This window comes from Rhinolophus sinicus, linkage group LG06, assembly GCF_036562045.2.
Source record: "Rhinolophus sinicus isolate RSC01 linkage group LG06, ASM3656204v1, whole genome shotgun sequence".
NCBI lineage: Eukaryota > Metazoa > Chordata > Mammalia > Chiroptera > Rhinolophidae > Rhinolophus > Rhinolophus sinicus.
The window spans coordinates 71,020,133-71,038,854 of NC_133756.1; positions in this window are offsets into that span (position 1 = coordinate 71,020,133).

Sequence of the window (18,722 nt, forward strand, 5' to 3'; positions counted from 1 at the left end):
CTTGTTATTGACACTCATCCTTTCCTTTGTTTATTTCAGCTGGTAGATTTTTGCTGACTCACTCTTTGGTTGTTCACACTGCTAGCTGTTGGAAGAAGGAAGATTTTGAGATTGGACTTCCCACTGTCTATTTCAATAGCAGGTCAGAGACCTGATGAATATGTTTGCTTTTTATGTAAAAATTTCATTAGAAGTAAACGTTTGGGGCTGGCCCCATGCCTCAGGTAGTTGGAGCACCGTGCTCCTAATGCCAAGGTCACAGGTTCAATTCCCACATGGGCCAGTGAGCTGCACCCTCTATAGCTAAGATTGTGAACAACAGCTCTCCCTGGAGCTGGGCTGCCGTGAGCTGCCACAGGCTACCGTGTGCTGCCCTGAGCCGCTGTGAGCAGCTGCCAGGCACCGACTGCCTCAGCAGGGGGAGTGCAAGGCACATAATTCCAACATGGGCCAGGTAGCTGTGTCCTACAACTAGATTGAGAAACAATGGCTTGAACTGGAGTGGGGGGCGAGGGGCGGGGGGCAGGGGGCGGGGATGGCGGAAGAAGGGGGGGAAAGTATATGTTTGTATTGTATCTCATACACCAGCCTATCAATCTTTTTCCTTCCCAGTTTTTATCACAGCTTATAATTATATATTTATTTGGAAAATTATTTTTTAATTTCTCCACAAGTAGTCAGAAACTCCATGAAGACAAACTCCACTATATCTGCATTGTAGCCTCAGTCATTAGTAAAATGCTTAACACGTGTACAAAGTGTATAAAATATTTGTTGATTGAATTAATTAGTCAGCTGGGCAGTCCATCTATTACTAGGATCACGTTATCCTCTCACTGATAGTGTTATAGTAACAGTTAATCATGCCCCTGCATTGATTTTGGGGTGTGTGCATATGTGTGTGTAAAGTTAAAATTAAAGGTAGGACTATTTGAATATGTACTGATATGATATGCTGGATACTCTGCCGCATGACATGGTGAATGGATTAACAGTATAAAATTTGATGTCTTTTTTGTCCTCATGTAGCTTATAGGCTGAAAGAGACAGTAACTGGTAAGTGCTGTATCAAAAGAATAAGCCATGAAAATGCAAATCAAAACCACAATGAGATACCACCTCACACCTGTTAGAATGACTCTATCAAAAAGACAAGAAATAACAAGCATTGGAGTGGATGTGGAGAGGAGGGAACACTCATGTGCTGTTGATGGGAATGTAAATTGGTGCAGCCACTATGGAAACCAATATGGAAGTTCTTCAAAAAATTAAAAACAGAGTTACCATATGATCCAGTAATTCTACTTCTGGGTATTTATCCAAAAGAAACAAAAATTAACTAGAAAGGATATCTGTCATGAAGGATCTCTGGTCTTGCTCCCAGCACAAGAACACAGGACATTGTGAGGCCAAAGAGGAACACCAATGGAGCCATGGCTGGGGGAGTCATACCACTATATTCTCAATGGCGGCTGGATTGGCGATACAGGAAGCAGGAGCCACATGATGGGCAATCCTCCGACCAATTCTCTGCCAACCAACCAAACCCACCTGCTAACTGCAATCCGTGCTTGCTAGCTCAGCTGCGGCAGTTATATCAGTGGCTATATAATGGCTAACTGGTTACAGCTGATGGCCAACTAGTTACAGCGGATGGCCATCTACTACCCGAGCCAGCACTTTTCCACGTGAGGCCGAGAGCCTGGAAACTGCTCTCTGGGACTCTGTCCCCACAGTATCCACACCACCATGTTCATTGCAGCATTATTTACAATAGCCAAGGCATGGAAACAACCTAAGTGTCTTTCAATGGATGAATAAAGAAAATATGGTATACTAGGAATATTATTCAGCCATAAAAAAGGAAATCCTGCCATTTGTGACAACATGGATGGCCCTTGAGGACACATGCTAAGTGAAATAAGTCAGACAGAAAAAAAAAATAATGTATGATCTCAGTTATAAGTGAAATCTTTAAAAACTTTTTTTTAACTGAATTCATAGATACAGACAAGAGATTGGTGATTGCAAGAGGTGCAGAGTGGGGGGTAAGGAGGACAAAATGGGTGAATATGGTCAAAAGGTACAAGCTTCCAGTTATAAAATAAATAAGTCCTGGGGCTAGAATGTACAGTATGGTGACTATAGTTGATAATACTGTATTGTATATTTGAAAGTTGCTCAGAGATATCTTAAAAGCTCTCATTGCAAGAAAAAAAATTTTGTAACTATGTGGCGATGCATGTTAACTAGAGTTATTATGGTGATAATTTCACAAAATCATTATATTGTATATCTGAAACTAATATTATATGTCAACTATATCCCAATTTTTTTAAAGTATAGGCCAAAATGTGGTTGTCATGCAGGGTGTCATGTGAGGTCTGGTACCGCTCCCCATGTAAAAATGCAGGACATGGTGAGGTCAAAAAGGAACACCCACGCAGCCATAGGTAGGGGAGTCATATCCCTATAGTCTCACTGGCGGCTGGGTTGGAGACACAGGAAGCAGGAGCCACACTATCTGCAACCTGCCGTCCACTTCTCTGCAATCCGCACCCCACCCTCTGCCCTTGTGCTAGCCCCCATCTTCTGCTAGCGTAGCCACAGCAGCTATATTAGTGGCCAATGGCCCACCGGTTACAGCTGATGGCCAACTAGCCACAGCTGACGGCCATCCAATCACAGTTGATGCCCATTTACTACCTAAGCCAGCACCTTTCCACGTGAGGCCGAGGGCCTGGAAACTGCACTCCTGGCTCTGTCCCTACAGTGGTATATACGTACAATGGAATATTAAGGAAAGAAATTCTGAAACACGCTATAATATGGATGAAATTTGAAGACATTACACTAAGTAAAATAAGCCAGACACAAAAGGATAACTGTTGCATGATTTCACTTACATGAGGTTCTTAGAGTAGTCAACATTATAGAGACAAAAAGCAGAAGGGTGGTTGCCAAAGGCTAGGGGAGTGGGAAAGGGAAGTTAGCGTTTAATGGGGACAGAGTTTCAGTTCTGTAAAGCGAAAAAAAGTTCTGTGTATGGATGCTGGTGATGGTTGCACAACAGTGTGAATGTACCTAATGCCATGGGGCTGTACACTTAAAAGTGGTTAAAATGGTTAATTTTGTTGTATTTTACCACAATTTTTTTGAAAGTATAGGCCAAATGCTGTGGGAGCTCAGAGGAAAACTCTTCTGTACCCTTCCTAAGAGGATTCTGATGCCAGCTGCTAAAATAATGTATGTTTTCATCCCTAGTATAGAGTATTAATTAAGAGTATATGCGGGGGTAGGGAAGGGAGTGTTCATGAATTTAACGAAAGATTGGGTAAAACTAATGAGACAAAGAAAATGCATTTCTTAAAGTGTTTTTCATGTGCAAAGATGTTTGGAAGCTCCTCTTGAGTAGGCTTGGGGCACAATTTCTAAACAGCAGTCTCAAATTCTGATCTTGATCTTGAATCACTGACTGTATGGACCACCATTTCCATTTCAACATGGATCCCAGCACTGTTCACTTCTAGAGAGAGTCACCAGGCAGAACACAGCTACTCACATTTGCTGCTTCAAAATCATGGGGTTTTTTCTGTTTTTAAAAAGCACATTTCATATTACTGCCAGTTCTAATCATCACGTAACCACTGAATGACCCCAGATGTCCCAGCTGTTCCAAGAGAATGGAAAACATCCACCCTGCACGTGTGTCTGTGGCTCTGAGGTAAATGGAAAATACCAAGTAAGGGATGCTTCAAGGGAGGTGACGGCAGGCCTTGCAGATCCCTTTCACGAGAACCAGACTGCGGTGGGGGTGTTATTTAAAATTATTTCCTCAGAGCCTGATAAATGCCACTCTTACCTGTCGCCTCTTTTTGGCTTCCACTTTCTCTTTCACTCTTTCACTCTGGCGTATGAATTGGGTATTCCCACCAAGATGGACATCAGTTAACACAGCCACAGGGGTCAGAGCACCCTGAGTGAAGGAGCCCCCACAGCTGTATGGGCCACCAGCACAGCACAGCCGCTCTTAGGGTGGTTCTCACAAGAGCAAAAAACCATCAGAGCTCACGAGTTCCACCTGATTCTAGTGTTCAACTGATGGAGTTCCATTTCAGTTCCTCTGAATAGTAGATACTCACAAAATACAATAAACATTCTCTGCTAAGGCGCTCAGTCTTTTTGAGAAACAGACAAGAAACCACAGATTTACAACTTGGTAAGTCAGTTTCTTTAGACATGAAATCAGTGTTACCACCTTTGCTGAACTGGAGGTCTCATTTATTTCTTACTTTGTTTTTAATATCTCTAGGATACAATCTGAGCATTTACTGTGTTTCCAGGACCACCTTTTACGTAGGAAAAAAGCTTTTCTCAAATGAAAAATGCTTAAAGGTTTGTCTCTCTCTAGGTCAAACTCTGCTGCCTTTCACCTGCCATTTGGGATCGCGCTCGTCTGCCGTTGTGGGGCAAGGACCATGGAAGGGATAAGGCTGGGATAAGGAAGATAAGACGTCATGCCAACAAGGGCCAGGCTTCTAAGACTTTGATGGTCATTTGCCTGCTCTTAAATAATCAGGAGGGACACAAAGCTTGGTGACTCTTCCCACAAACTGATCTCGACATTGTCAAAAATAGTCAGCCGTTACCATTCTTGGCTGATTTGATGACTTTTATCAGCCAAATATATCCAGCACGCCAGGTGGGAGAGCAGACCTTGATGGCGATTAATTGAAAATGTTTTTTAAAAGGGGTGACCCATGTTTCCTCCGATGCTGGACCAGCAGTTGGAACTGAAGTACTACCATCTGTAACCTCACAGCCAGTGGGTGCCCAGAAGTTCCCCCTGATCTGAGCTTCCCTGAAGGCTGCTGTGCTCTGTGGCTTCCAAAAGAAACGATTGTAATTCATTTGGCCAAAGCCCATTGTTTTTGACAAATGCATTTTTCAGCACACATGGGAATCCCTCTGTTCTGATAACCAAGGAACTTCTAAAGGAGACTACCTTGGGTCAGCTGAGACTCTTGAGAGTTTCAGCTGCTCCTTAGAGACCTTTCCCTTCACGTGGTACCGCCTCCATCACCCTGGGCCTGCCGCTGCCAGACCACCCCGATCCTGGCTCATTCTGAGCACAGCTGAGATAGGCTGGTGAGAAATTTGTTTTAAATTATAATATCATAATTATGTATATGTATATATTTACATATATAATGTAAATCTATAAATTATAATATAATATTAACATGTTGTTAATATTATAATAATATAAATATATTTATATGTATATAAAAATAGGGTGAAACAGAAGGGAATGTAGAATCAGTAGAAAAATAATTCAGCTTCACACAGAGAAAAAGTAGGGTGTGGTTACCAGAGGCTAGGGGGTGGGAGAAATGAGATATATTGGCCAAAGGGTACAAACCTTCAATTATAAGATTAACAAGTTCAGGGATGTAATGTACAGTATGGTGATTAAAGCTAATAATACTGAATTATATACTTGAGAGTTGCTAAGAGGGTAGATCTTAAATGTTCTCACCATGAAAAAGAAATGGTAATTACATGACATAACGGAGCTGTTAGCTAATGCTATGGTGGTGCTCATTCTCCAATATATGAATGTATGAAATAAACACATTCTACACTTTAAGCTTACACAAATGTCATATGTCAACACCTCAGTAAAGCTGGTAAAGAAATAAATTTTTAAAACTTTTTAATTAAAAAGAATAAAACATAGTTCAGCTTTGAAGGTAAAAGGTTCCAGTCCCACTAGAGTTATTTCAGGTCGTATCCAGTACCACATAGGGTCCTCCCAGGATGAGGACCCGACAGGCAATCCTCTTTCCAATACTGTAGCTCCTCCTCCTGTTTCCTGTTTCCATTGCAAATGCCCTCCTCCCTGCCACTCGTACACACCGACTGGCGCTGGTTCCAGGGCAGAGCCAATAGTTTTAAAACACCCCCCTTTTCTTTAAGGTTGTGAATCTCTGATTTGCAAGACAGTACAGATATAATAGTTTAAAATAAGATATATGAGGGAAAAGATGTTTATAAATAAGGTATATGAGCTCAAACTGCTCATATTAATAAATACACTTTCTGGAAAAGCAATTTCCATAAGAAGTGTTATTTCAGGTTCCAGAGCAAGCACTCCTGACTCTAAACGACATACGCATCCTGTGGTACATGTACGTCCCTTCTAAGGGACGAGAGAGAGAATCCTGGTGCACAGAATGTGTTCGTATGTCCTATAAAACGTCCCTTCTGCACGTGTTTGTAAGAAGTAAACACAGATTTCCCCAGCAGTAACTTCTACTTTCACCAAATTATAGGGTGGACGTGGGTTCTGCTTCTGCATTCAGGACGTCCCGTGTCCTCTATATCATCATATCATACTTATTGCTGAAGGCAAGTGATACTGTTACTAGTACAAGGGTGAAAGTCATGCCAATGAACTGGTAATTGGGTCCCAAATATTTATAATCCATCAGAACCACTGGTAGCAAGTATATTGTGGGTATTATGAAGGAAAATAGCACTGACTAGATAAATCTGCTTAATATTATATTCTTCTTGTCTGTGACATTTGCATATACGCTTCTTCTGTAGTTCCGGGCTTAGGTCAAATATTAACTAGCTATCTGACGCTTAACAGAACTTAACACATAACCTTACTTACTTACATATTGTACCCACTGCAAAACCATATGTCTGCACTTTGCCTCATGTTCCTTACCTCCTGCACCCACGGTCTGAGGTCGACTATCCCCACAACCAGCCAGACTCTCATGTTGGGGTGTAGGTGACTTTTCAGGCTGAGGAGAGGGGCCTACATTACAAGGAGTTCTGGGATCCCACCATTTAACTAGTTGGTTCCAACTTCCAGTAACCATCGCATTCCCTTTTAGGCAGTATTCCAAACATCTGCCTATTATCTTATTATCTTATTTCCTCCCAAAGCAGACCTTGAGGTAAGAATGAAGATCCAAAGCACCCCAAGTATCCCTCAACAATGGATGGGGAAACAAAACGCAGTATATACATACAATGGAATAGCACTTAGCTTTAGAAAAGAAGGAAATCCTGTCATATACTACTACTACTACTACTGCTACTGCATGGATGAACCTTGAGGACACTATACCTAGTGAAATAACCCAGATACAAAATGATAAATATTGTGTGATTCCATTTATATGAAGTACCCAGAGTAGCCAAATTCATAGAGACAGACAGTAGAATGGTGGTTGTCAGGGGCAGGGGAGGGGAAGAGGGGAGTTATTTAATGGGTACAGTTTCAGGTGGGGAAAATGAGAGAGCTCTGGAGATGGATGGCGGTGATAGTTACGCAACATTGTGAACATACATACTTAATGCCACGAACTGTACATTTGAAAATGGTTAAAACATTTAATTTTATGTTATATATATTTTACCACAATAAAAACATTTATTAAAAATAAAAACATGGATGGATCCAAGTAGTTCTTTTGGGAGGAAACCCTAGGGAGCATTGTGAGAGAAGAAAAAAGTTCAATACAGGGTACACTGCAACGGGGGCTTAATTTCTCTGGGACAGCACATCTCAGAATGGTCACCCTGAGAGTGAGGGAGCTGGGCATCTATCCACCACCTGCACCCCTAGTTGGTTGCTCCGGGAGCATTAATTCTGGCCCTTCTAGCCTGCCTGCACCCAAGCGAAGCACTTCCCAGAGGCCAACAAATGCCCTGACACAGAGCCGCACAGCGGCCAAGGGTATGTGCAAGGACTATCTGCAGGCAAGCTCAGAGGTCGGCTGGGGAGATGTGGCTCAGGCACCAACGGTGTCTGCTCCAGGCACAGTGCATCCCAAGAGCTCAAAATTCATGTCCCGCTGAAAGCACGTCTGTCACTTCTTCATCACACAAGGAGGGCAGTGTAATATTTTAGTTGGAGGAAAGGCATCTCCAGCCCTGCCTAATTTTCCTAGGCATTAAAACTGTATATGCATATTGTGTGGGTTTCCTTAAAAGTGCCCTCATTTGTCACTACATTCACGATAGCAAACAACATAGTTATGTGTGGCAAATGTTTTATTCTTACCTCCCTCCTTTCAAACTGCACCCTCTGAAAACATTTCCTTTTAAAGATAAAAATTTCCACACATAGAATATTCAGTGTAAGCCTAAATGTTTTTGGAAGGATTGAGGAATACTCCTTCACGCCAAGTAAAAGTTGTTTCACTCTTACTAAGTTTGGTAAGGTTTAAATGTGAAGATTTCAGACTGAAAATGCCAGGAACTCCTTTGGAGAAAGAACTGTGCTTTTTTAATTGTGGTAAATATTCATAATATAATCTCACATTCTCAACCTCTTTGGGGCACAAGCAGGGTTCTGAACATCTGTAGGGATATCACGCATTAAATATTCAAATGGAACCAAACAATTACAGGGTTGAGGCATTCTGATATATAGGAATAGTCTCAGTAACTGCAAAGACATGCTAAAGGCAGAGTGACAAACTGCGACCACCTCTCAACCAGGAAGTCACCTGCATTGTAACTGAAGCTGCCGCAAGAACTGCTTCATAAATCCAGGAAAACAGGAAGAAGATGGTTTGTAAATAGAAAAAAGCTGTAACAACCTTTTGCATTTTTTAATTTGTGTGAAGAGTCAGATTCTGAAAGATGTGTCTCGGCTCATGCTGTAGAATTTGGCAATTCCAGAACTTTATGTGGTGAAAAGATAATGGGGGATGAGTGTGGAAATAATGGGGTGAATGTGGAGATACTGGGGGTGAGTATAGATGATGGGGTTTGAGTTGTGGAGATAATGGGGTGAGCCTGGAGGTAATGGGGGAGAGTGTGGAGGTAATGGAGGTGAGTGTAGAGATGATGGGGGTTGAGTAAGGAGGTAATGGGGGTAGTGGAAGAAATAAGGGGGTGAGTGTGGAGATAATGGGGTGAGTGTAAAGATGGGGCCGAGTGGGGAGGTAAAGGGGAGTGAGTGGGGAGATAACGGGGGTAAGTGTGGAGATAATGGGATGAATGTGGAAATAATGGGGTGAATGTGGAGATAATGGGGGTAAGTATGGATATAAAAGGGGGTTGAGTGTGGAGATGATGGGCATAAGTGTGGAGGTAAAGAGGAATGAGTTTGGAGATAATGGGGTAAAGTGTGGAGATAATGGGGGTAAGTGTGGAAGCAATGAGGGGGTGAGTGTGGAGATAGTGGGGTGAGTGTGGAGATAATGGGGGTAAAGTGTGGAGGTAATGGAGGGTGAGTTTGAGACAAGCCAGATTTCCTCTCTTATGTGTCACTTCTATGGCCACCACCATGACTCTGACCCCTAAGAAACAAGGAATCTTTGGGATTATTGCCTTGGGAGAGAAAAATCAATCCCTTTTTCATTAATCTCCCTCAATCCTATTAATGACAGTAGTCCATGTGGAGCAACCCTAAATGGCCTCAGTACAGGCACAGGACTGACCTGGGTAGTTAACTATGTGCAAACAGGAAAACATCGGTAGAGGAAATCAGCCCTGATAGGCTGGTTAGATACGACAACACCAGCTTGCAGTTCTGGATTTTCCTCCAGTCATCTGAGATCAGCCACATGACTGTTTTTTCCTAACACAGGTCCAAGCACTAACACAGGAACAAGATAAAGCAGGAATGAGGACCGAGTCACTCAGACGCCTGTTGGGAGTGAGCCTGCAAAAGCAGAGCACATTCTGAGTTCCCACACCTCCTGCCTGTAATATCATCTCAGAATGGAGAGCCGTGGAATAAAATCTGTGTCTCTGAATGAAATTTAAACCAGTGGCTGATGATGTCATAAGGAGAGATTCCTGTACACTGGAGCCTATGGGCAGCAAAGGAGGGGGGTCCTGGGCATAGACTGACATGTACCCTTAACTTTAGGAACAGAGATTTCAAAGACTTCAGAGGAAAGAAAGTTACTATGATTTGCCCAGGGAGTTTTAAAAGACTGCAACTCACAACAAATGGGATGTCCTAAAAATGAAATAGTCATTTCATAATCACAGCATGGTGGGGGTACAGCCCCCACTCCTGGTGTATTTGTAGATTAAAGAAAATAAGACACACAGAAGTCACATTACTTGCCAAAGCCCCAGCTAGTTAGTTAAAGAATTGGGATTCAATCCTGAGTCTCCTGTTTGACCTGCATATTTTATAGTAAACCATAATATGTCTTCATGCCATATAGCTAACACTCATTTTTGGAGGGCTTGAGTCCCCCAATCCAAAGTTTTCTACAAGCTCACCTCCAGAGCCCAAAGCTTAGCTTCTCTTAGTCACGTTTGATACCAGCCATCATCTTCTAGCCTAACTGGCCTGAAAACCAACCAATGGCACAATCTCTACCCTCAGGCACAGGGTGAGGACAGGCCCCAGGCTGAGCTACAGGGATGAGAGAAGGCTAGATTCACTGTGGGTTCTTAGAACCCAGGAATCACAAAGGAAGGAGGGATCTTTCCTGCTCAGGCAGGGCAGGCTTCAGGTCCCAGCTGCCTCCGAGAAGGGCTAGCTCTCCACTTCCTGATGCTCCAGCAGGCAAGTCAGCCCGCAACTTCCATCCTGGTCCAGAGATGACTGAGAAAAGAAACTGCAGCCTCGCCGCCCCCATCCCCAGATACCACAAGAATGACTAAAGCAGTCTTAGAGCCGCCCTCAGTGAGGGGAGCATGATTACCATGATATGAGAACGCTCCCCCTAAAAACTTCTTCTACCATCATCAGCATTCTGAGACTTTCAGTTCCTTTAAGGTAAACTAATTCTTTCCTTTTATGATGAGAGATACATTTCAAACTTTCAAAACCCAGCAGAGGAAATACATTTATACAAATCACACTCACTGGAGTGTGATTAACGGCTATCTGATTATGGGTTTTGGTTTGCAATTCAATTTAACGTTAGAGAGCATTAACAACCATAGAGGCACTGAGTATGCACCTTAAATTATACCCTGAGCTGATCAGAGCACCAAATGTGCACGTATTTCGTTTCTAGTCCCTTGCCCCTGCTTGTGACGGTGATGTTAATGTGAGTCAAGTAAGCTATGGGAGGAGAGACCGGAAGTGTACTTCAACTGTAAATTGACTAATAAGGTCTTGAATTACCTAATAATCAAGAATAACCAAAAATTCTCATGAATCATTGCCTTCTTCCCTGGAAGCCAATAAATAAAGACATGAGCTTCTAACATGAAAATAAAACTCAATATTAAGATAATTTTAAAATTAACTCATCTACACATGAGTTTTTTAAAGGCACAAATGTACAGTTCTTTCCTCATCTTCCCCAACCCCTAACCAAACAATCGCCTCAAAGATCAGAATTTTTTAAGACCCCTGAGGAAGGATGAAATGCATGAAAACCTGATTGCTTTACACCAATGGATCAGGCAACCATTCTCCAGTACTGAGCAGTGAAATAGAACCAGGCCATTTCATTAGAATCGCCTGCAGGCTTCACGACAATGAGATTCTGGTGGTTGTTATATAAATGTGCTACGCTCCTATTTTGGGCACTTGGTTTGATCTGCAATATATCAAAATCATTATTAAAAAATAATTGCCGGGGCTGCCGGTTAGCTCAGTTGGTTAGAGCGCGGTGCTCTTAACAACCAGGTTGCCAGTTCGATCCCCACATGGGCCACTGTGAGCTGTGCCCTCCACAGCTAGATTGAAATAACTGCTTGACTTGGAGCTGATGGGTCCTGGAAAAACACACTTAGATAAACTTAAATAAAAGTTTTAAAAAAAGAAATAAACAATTGCCCTTCAAGTTATGCATATTTCGTTTAATCAAAGCTGGGTTTTTTGGGGTTTTTTTTACCTCTATGTATTTTTTCCTCAAAATAGTAAACTTTTATAAACCCTTGGCCATCCTTAAATGGCAAGACCATGAAAAGAAACACTTACTGAGTATCTGTAATATGACTAAACTCTGCACCAAAAGGAAAGTTTATAACATTGACCATGTTAGCCTTTAATTCGCAAAAGAATGGCTTGTTTCATTGCCAAATAAATATTAAAGAATGGTACTACATCAAAGGAATGATTATTTTAAAATGCTAACACTGGAAGTGGAAATAAAAGAGCAAAGATAAGAGCAATTTTTCTCCCTTTGTCTGTGCTAACATTCTCTAATGTGGACAAACAGCTCCTTATAGTCATTCACTAAAGCTATTAGGCTATGAATCACAGAAAAAAGGGAGGCTACATAATTCGCAGGGTTCTGTGCAAAATGAAAATGCAGGGCCCCTTGTTCACAGAGCAGAAAAACAAAAAGGATTTTTCCTTTCTTCCATGATCTCTCTTTTGACCCGTCAGGGTGGTTTTTATGTTTCCAGTGTCCTGCTCCTTCAGGCATGAGGATGGTCACAGGTCAAGTGTCGACCTTTCCAAGAGCTCCCCATGTCTATATTTTTTCAGTCCCCCCATGACCTTGATGCAGGCAGCCCAGTGCAGGTTCCTGTGCCAACATTTGGGAAGGGGCATCAAATCCCACAGGCCTAGCCTTCAGGCATCAGGACCGTAAGACGGTATCGGCTTTCCTGTATGGTGATACCTGGGGTCAGAATAACCTAACGAGCAAAGGTCACGCAAACAGTAGTTACTAATGAGCCACTGTAGGACCAGAGCTCTGCCAGCCAGCCCCACTCCGCCTCCCATAGGGAATTCTGCTTCTACCTAGAGATCTAGAACGTGAAGAAACATAGCTGGAAAGATTGGGGTGCCAAACCCCAATTTTCCTATCAGTTAAGTAGAGACAAGAATATAGAGCTGTGCACCCCACTGCTGTATGTGTCCCCTGTGGGTGGGCCTGCTCTGTACAGGTGATGATGGATTTTGGAGGGAAGGAGGGTGGCCCTGCCTTGAGGAGGCAACTGCTGGGGATGGAGGACAAAGGGTGCACAATGGGACAGGTCACAACAGGCAGGAGGATGAGCAAACCAGGCAGCGGGTCAGGATCTCAGGGGGAGACGAGCAGCTCCCACAGTGCCTCTACTGGCACTGTGGTGTTTCACCCGCTGCACAGAAGTTGTGAGTGCAGATTTCTGTAGGGTGGAGAGAAGGGAGATGTGATCAGAAAAGTTTCGACAGAGTTGATATATAACAAAAGCCTGTTCAAGTCTGAAAGACCCCTTCCTGTAAGATTAAAAATTCCAAGTCACAAAATAAGATAAATGGGAGATCCAAGATAGCAGAATTAACACTGTGCCTGTGTCCTTCCATAAACACATTAAAATTACAACTAAATTATAGAACAATTAACCTGGAGAACCATCTGGAGCCTGGCCAAATGAAAGTCCTATAACTAAAAATATAAAGAAGAAGTCACGTTGAGACTGGTAGGATGGGCCGAGTCGCAGAATGGGCCCCAAACCTCTGTGTGGCAGTTGAGAATCAGGAGGGATATCTCAGCCGTGAAGTTTCCCCCTGGAGGAGCAGGGAACCCCAGCCCCTCACACCAGACTTCCCAGCCCCTGGTACTGGTGCCAGGAAGAGGAGCCCCCACAACATCTGGCAGTGAAACAGTGGGGATTCTGACCATCTGGGTGGGATGTAAGGCTGTGGGGAAACCCAGACATCCTCTTAAATGGGCCGCATGCAGACTTACTCGTGAGCACTCACCTTGGGCTCCAGTGGAGGCATGGTGACTCAGAGGTACTCAGAGGAATACGGGGATAGACTTATGTGTGTGGCTGCAGGGGGAGGACTGGAGGACAGTCTGCATTTTCCCAGTAAGGAGTCCTTTCCTGTGCAGCTGGCAGGTGGGTGCCATCTTTCCTGTGTTGAGCCCTCCCCCACAGGCCAACTCTGAATCTGATTGGCCTGGTGAGCTCTGCTGCTCTGCCCTGCAGACTCAGCTGGGACACTACTCCACCCAACTCCCACACTGCCAAGGCACTTTCACAGCGAGCAGCCAGCCCTGCCCATACTGCGCTCTTTCCTGGAAAACTATCGGAGTCCACAGGCCCCAGGGGGCGCAATTACTGGCCTCCGTGAGCTCTGAGAGTTTTGCTGAGTCACCCCAGGCTCAGCATTGGCACAAAACCAGTCTTTATTAATCTGGTGACCACAACGCTTCCACTCTGGTGACTCAGAGACCGTCTCACCCAACTTGTGTACCAAATGAGGCTCTATCAACAGCTGAACCTTAAGGGAGCTGGCAGGTGGCAGCGGGCCTCTGGGTGTCCTGGTTTTTTGCAGAGTTACCCCAGGCCTGGTACTTATGGCAGCTGTCCTCAGGTTTGCAGCATGGCCTCTCCCATGTGTCTTTAGGTTTAGCACAGGCAGTGAACAACTGTGAATCACTTTGTAGCTCCTACCAGGTAGCCCCTGGCCAGTCACAGGCAGTGACTGACCTGGCCCTCCCAAGAGGCCCCAGAATGAACATACTTGGAGGTTTGCTTCAGACCACAGCAGAGAACCACCCAATTAGCCCCACAAGTGGCACACAAAAAGGGTGGTCTCAACAGGCACCTAGTCAGTGAGGTAAGTATCCCATAATCTGTGGATGTGGCTAAACCCTACAGCCAGTCAGCCTGAGGGTCAATCCCACCTACTGATGTGCCAATAGCAATCAAGGCTCAACTAGAACTAGGACACACACAACCCACACAAGGGATACTCCTGGAGCACCCAGCTCAGGTGGCCAGGGAAATTGTGCCACAGGGCCCCACAGGACACCTACTACATAAGGCCACCCAGCCAAGACTGGGAGACATAGCAGATCTACCTAATACATAGAAACAAACACAGAGAGGCAGCCAAAATGATGAACAAAGAAACACATCCCAAATGAAAGAACAGGAGAAAAATCTAGAAAAAGAACTAAAGGAAATGAAGGCAAGCAACCTACCAGAGACAGAGTTCAAAACAATGGTTATAAGGATACTCAAGGAACTTAGTGAGAACTTCAACAAAGAGATAGCAAGCATAAAAAAGGACATAAAAACCATAAAAAAGAACCAGTCAGAAGTGAAGAACACAATAACTGAAATGAAGAATGTCCTAGAAGCAATCACCAGCAGACTAGATGAAGCAGAGGATCAAATCAGCGATTTGGAAGACAATGTAGCAGAAAATACCCAATTGGAACAGGAAAAATAAAATAAAATAAAAAATAAAAATGAGCATAGTTTAAGAGACCTCTGGGACAACATCAAGTGTAACAACATTTCACATGATAGCGGTACCAGAAGGAAAAGAGAGAAAGCAATGGATTGAAAACCTATTTGAAGAAATAATGACTGAAAACTTCCCTTACCTGGTGAAGGAAATAGACATACAAGCCCAGGAAATGCAGAAGGTCCCCAACAAGATGAACCCAAACAGGACCACACGAAGACACATCATAATTAAAATGGCAAAGGTTAAAGTCAAAGAGAGAATCCTAAAAGCAGCAAGAGAAAGGCAAATAGCAATTTATAAGGAAGCCCCCATAAGACTGTTAGCTGATTTCTCAACAGAAACTTTACAGGCCAGAAAGAATTGGCACAAAATATTCAACATGGTGAAAAGCAAGGACCTACACCCAGAGTTGTTATACCTTGCAAGGCTATCATTTAAAATCGAAAGACAGATAAAGGGCTCCCCAGACAAGAAAAAGCTAAAAGAGCTTATCATCACCAAACTAGTATTATAAGAACTGTTAGAGGCACTTCTTTAAGATGGAGGGGGGGAATCAAAATTATGAATAATAAAATGGCAATAACAACATATTTATCAATAACTTTCAATGTAAATAGAATAAATGTTCCAATCAAAAGACATAGGAAAGCTTAACGGATAAGAAAACAAAACCCTTACCTATGCTGCCTACAAGAGACTCACTTCAGATTAAAAGACACACACAGACATAAAGTAAAACAATGGAAAAAGTATTTCACGAAAATGAAAATGAAAACAAACAAAAAAACCGCTGGGGTAGCAATACTTCTACCAGACAAAAGACAAAATAGACTTTTTAAAAAGGCTATAACAAGAGACAAAGAAAGACCCAGTAATTCCACTTCTGGGTATTTATCCAAGGAAACCCAAAATGCTACTTTGAAGGAGACATGTGCATCCATATGTTCATTGCAGCACTGTTTACAATAACCAAGACGTGGAGGCAGCTGAGGTGTCCATCAATGGATGAAGGGAGAAAGAGGAGGTGGTACATATATACAATGGACTATTGCTCAGCCATGAAAGGGAATGGGTTTTGCCGTCTGTGGTGGCATGGATGTACCTGGAGGGTGTTGTGCTGAGTGGAGTATGTCAGACAGAGAAAGACAGATGCAATGTGATTTCACTTATATATGGAATCTTAAGAACAAAATAAACAAAAAAACCCAGAAATAAACTCATGCAGAAAACATTTTGATGGCTGCTAGATGGTAGTGGGGTTGGGGATGTGCGTAAAAAAGGGGAAGGGATTAAGAAGTACAAATTAGTGGTTACACAGTAGTCATGGGGATGTAAGGTATAGCATAAGGAATATAGTCAATAATATTGCAATAACTACGTATGGTACTACAGAGGGGTACTACATTTATCAGGGTGATAGATGGGAGGGGGTTTGGGTGGCAGGGTGAAAAAGGTAAAGAGATTAAGAAGTACAAATTGGTAGTTACAAAATAGTCATGGGGATGTAAAGTATGGCATAAGGAATATAGTCAATAATATTGTAATAACTATGTATAGTGCCGGGTGGGTACTAGTCAGGGGAAATCACTTCTTAAATTATATAAATGTCTAACCACTATGCTGTACACCTGAAATTAATACAAACTAATATTAAATGTCAATTGTAGTTGGAAAATTAAAAAGGGGGGGTGAAGAGGAATAAGAGGTCCAAACTTCCCGTTATAAAACAAGTAAGTCATTGGAATGTAGTAACAGCATAGGGAATATAGGCAATAATACTGGGATAGTGTGTGTGGTACAGTATCTGATGGTTGCTGGACTTATCATGGTGATCACTTCTTTAGGTATAGAAAGGTTGAATAACTATGGTGTACCCCAGAAACTAATACAATATTGTATGTTAGCTACATTTTTAATTTAAAAATCTTTCAATTCTGACACATGCTACATGAATTTAACTTGAAACACTATGCTAAGGGAAGTAAGTCAGGATCCAAAGAATAATTTGTAATTTCACTTATAAAAGGTACCTAGAATACTCAAGTTCATAGACAGAAAGTAGAATACTGGTTACTGGGGGCTGGGGGAAGGAGTAAACGGACCCTTGTTGTTTAATGGCACCGAGTTTCAGTTTGGGAAGATGAAAACATCCTGGAGATAGCCAGTGTTGATGGCTGTACAACGTGAATGTATGTAATGCCAGGGAATTATACATCTAAAAACGGATAAAGTGGTAAATTTTTTGATTTTACAATAAAAAAAAGCTCAGAACAGAGTCTGCCACATAGTAAATACTCAATAAACATTAACTATCCTTACTGTTTTTAAAGAGTTCAAGAGAAAAAGTTTGGTTAGATAAAAAATGTAGACGAGAAGATGTCATCTGAGTTAGGAATTAATGGATAGTTAAGATGGACAGCAGTTACAGTAATTATTAATATCAGCACTTTATGAGTAAAAAAATTAGGTAACGGGTTAGGTAACGGGTTTGCAAATGCTTTTGTCAAAATTTAAAATAACAAATAATAACTATTATATGCTAGGCATGGGGATTATATTGATAAAGGAGCTAGTAATGCAGTGAAGGAGTTTAAAACACAAATAGATAAGCATGGAAAATTAATACGTTCAAGGATCACACAAATACTATACCTGACACTATCTAATTCTACATTTTATTAGATAGTTTGCAGCAGTTAATTCTTTAAATTTGGGACTGTAAAGAATTCTGGTTACATTTTAGACCATCTTTTTCCATACTACCCTATTTTTCCCCAATCACACCACCGCACTCCTTCCCACTTACTTCTCTTCTACTAAAAACCCAAGTATTCCTTTTAATTTTCCCCTTAGTTTCTTCCAGTTAGTAAAATCATTAAAATTATAATGAAAACCAAAATTATAAATTAAATTATGCTATATGAAATTGCTGATAATTCAAATAATTTTGACCTTCAAAAGCAGTAATTTCACAGAGCTCATCATTATGGTAACTCCAAAGCTCTCGTTTTTAAGATTTTTAAATCTGAATTTTATATATTTAGAAATTAAATACAATGGCAGTAATATGGCTTCATATTGGCAAGTGACCTGTTGATTTCCAACATATGAATCTGAAAGTTGTTTTCTATACCTGAAGTCTAACAGCCAATCGGATCTGAATCCAGTGAACCTTTCTGTTACATATTGTCAGTTACATATTGAAATAATTAAGGTTTCATTTCTATTTGGAACCCACCTGGAATCTTTAAGCTAGGTTTTCAAGACTCAAGATACTGCAATTCAGACATGAGATGCTTAACATTTACTGCCAAAGTTTCACTGAATGATCTATCCTACAACAGAATACACTACTAGCAACAACAATCAATAGACCACTGACACACACAACAACAGGGCTCAATCTCAAAAGTATGTGTAGTGGGAGAAGGCAGAGTACACTACATTTATATGAATTCTCAAAAGACGTATCTCATCAGCAGTAACGAAAAGCAGGTCTCTGGTTGCCTATGGCTGTGGGTAGAGAAATTGATTATGAAAAGGGGGATAAGGGAACTTTTGGGAGTGATGG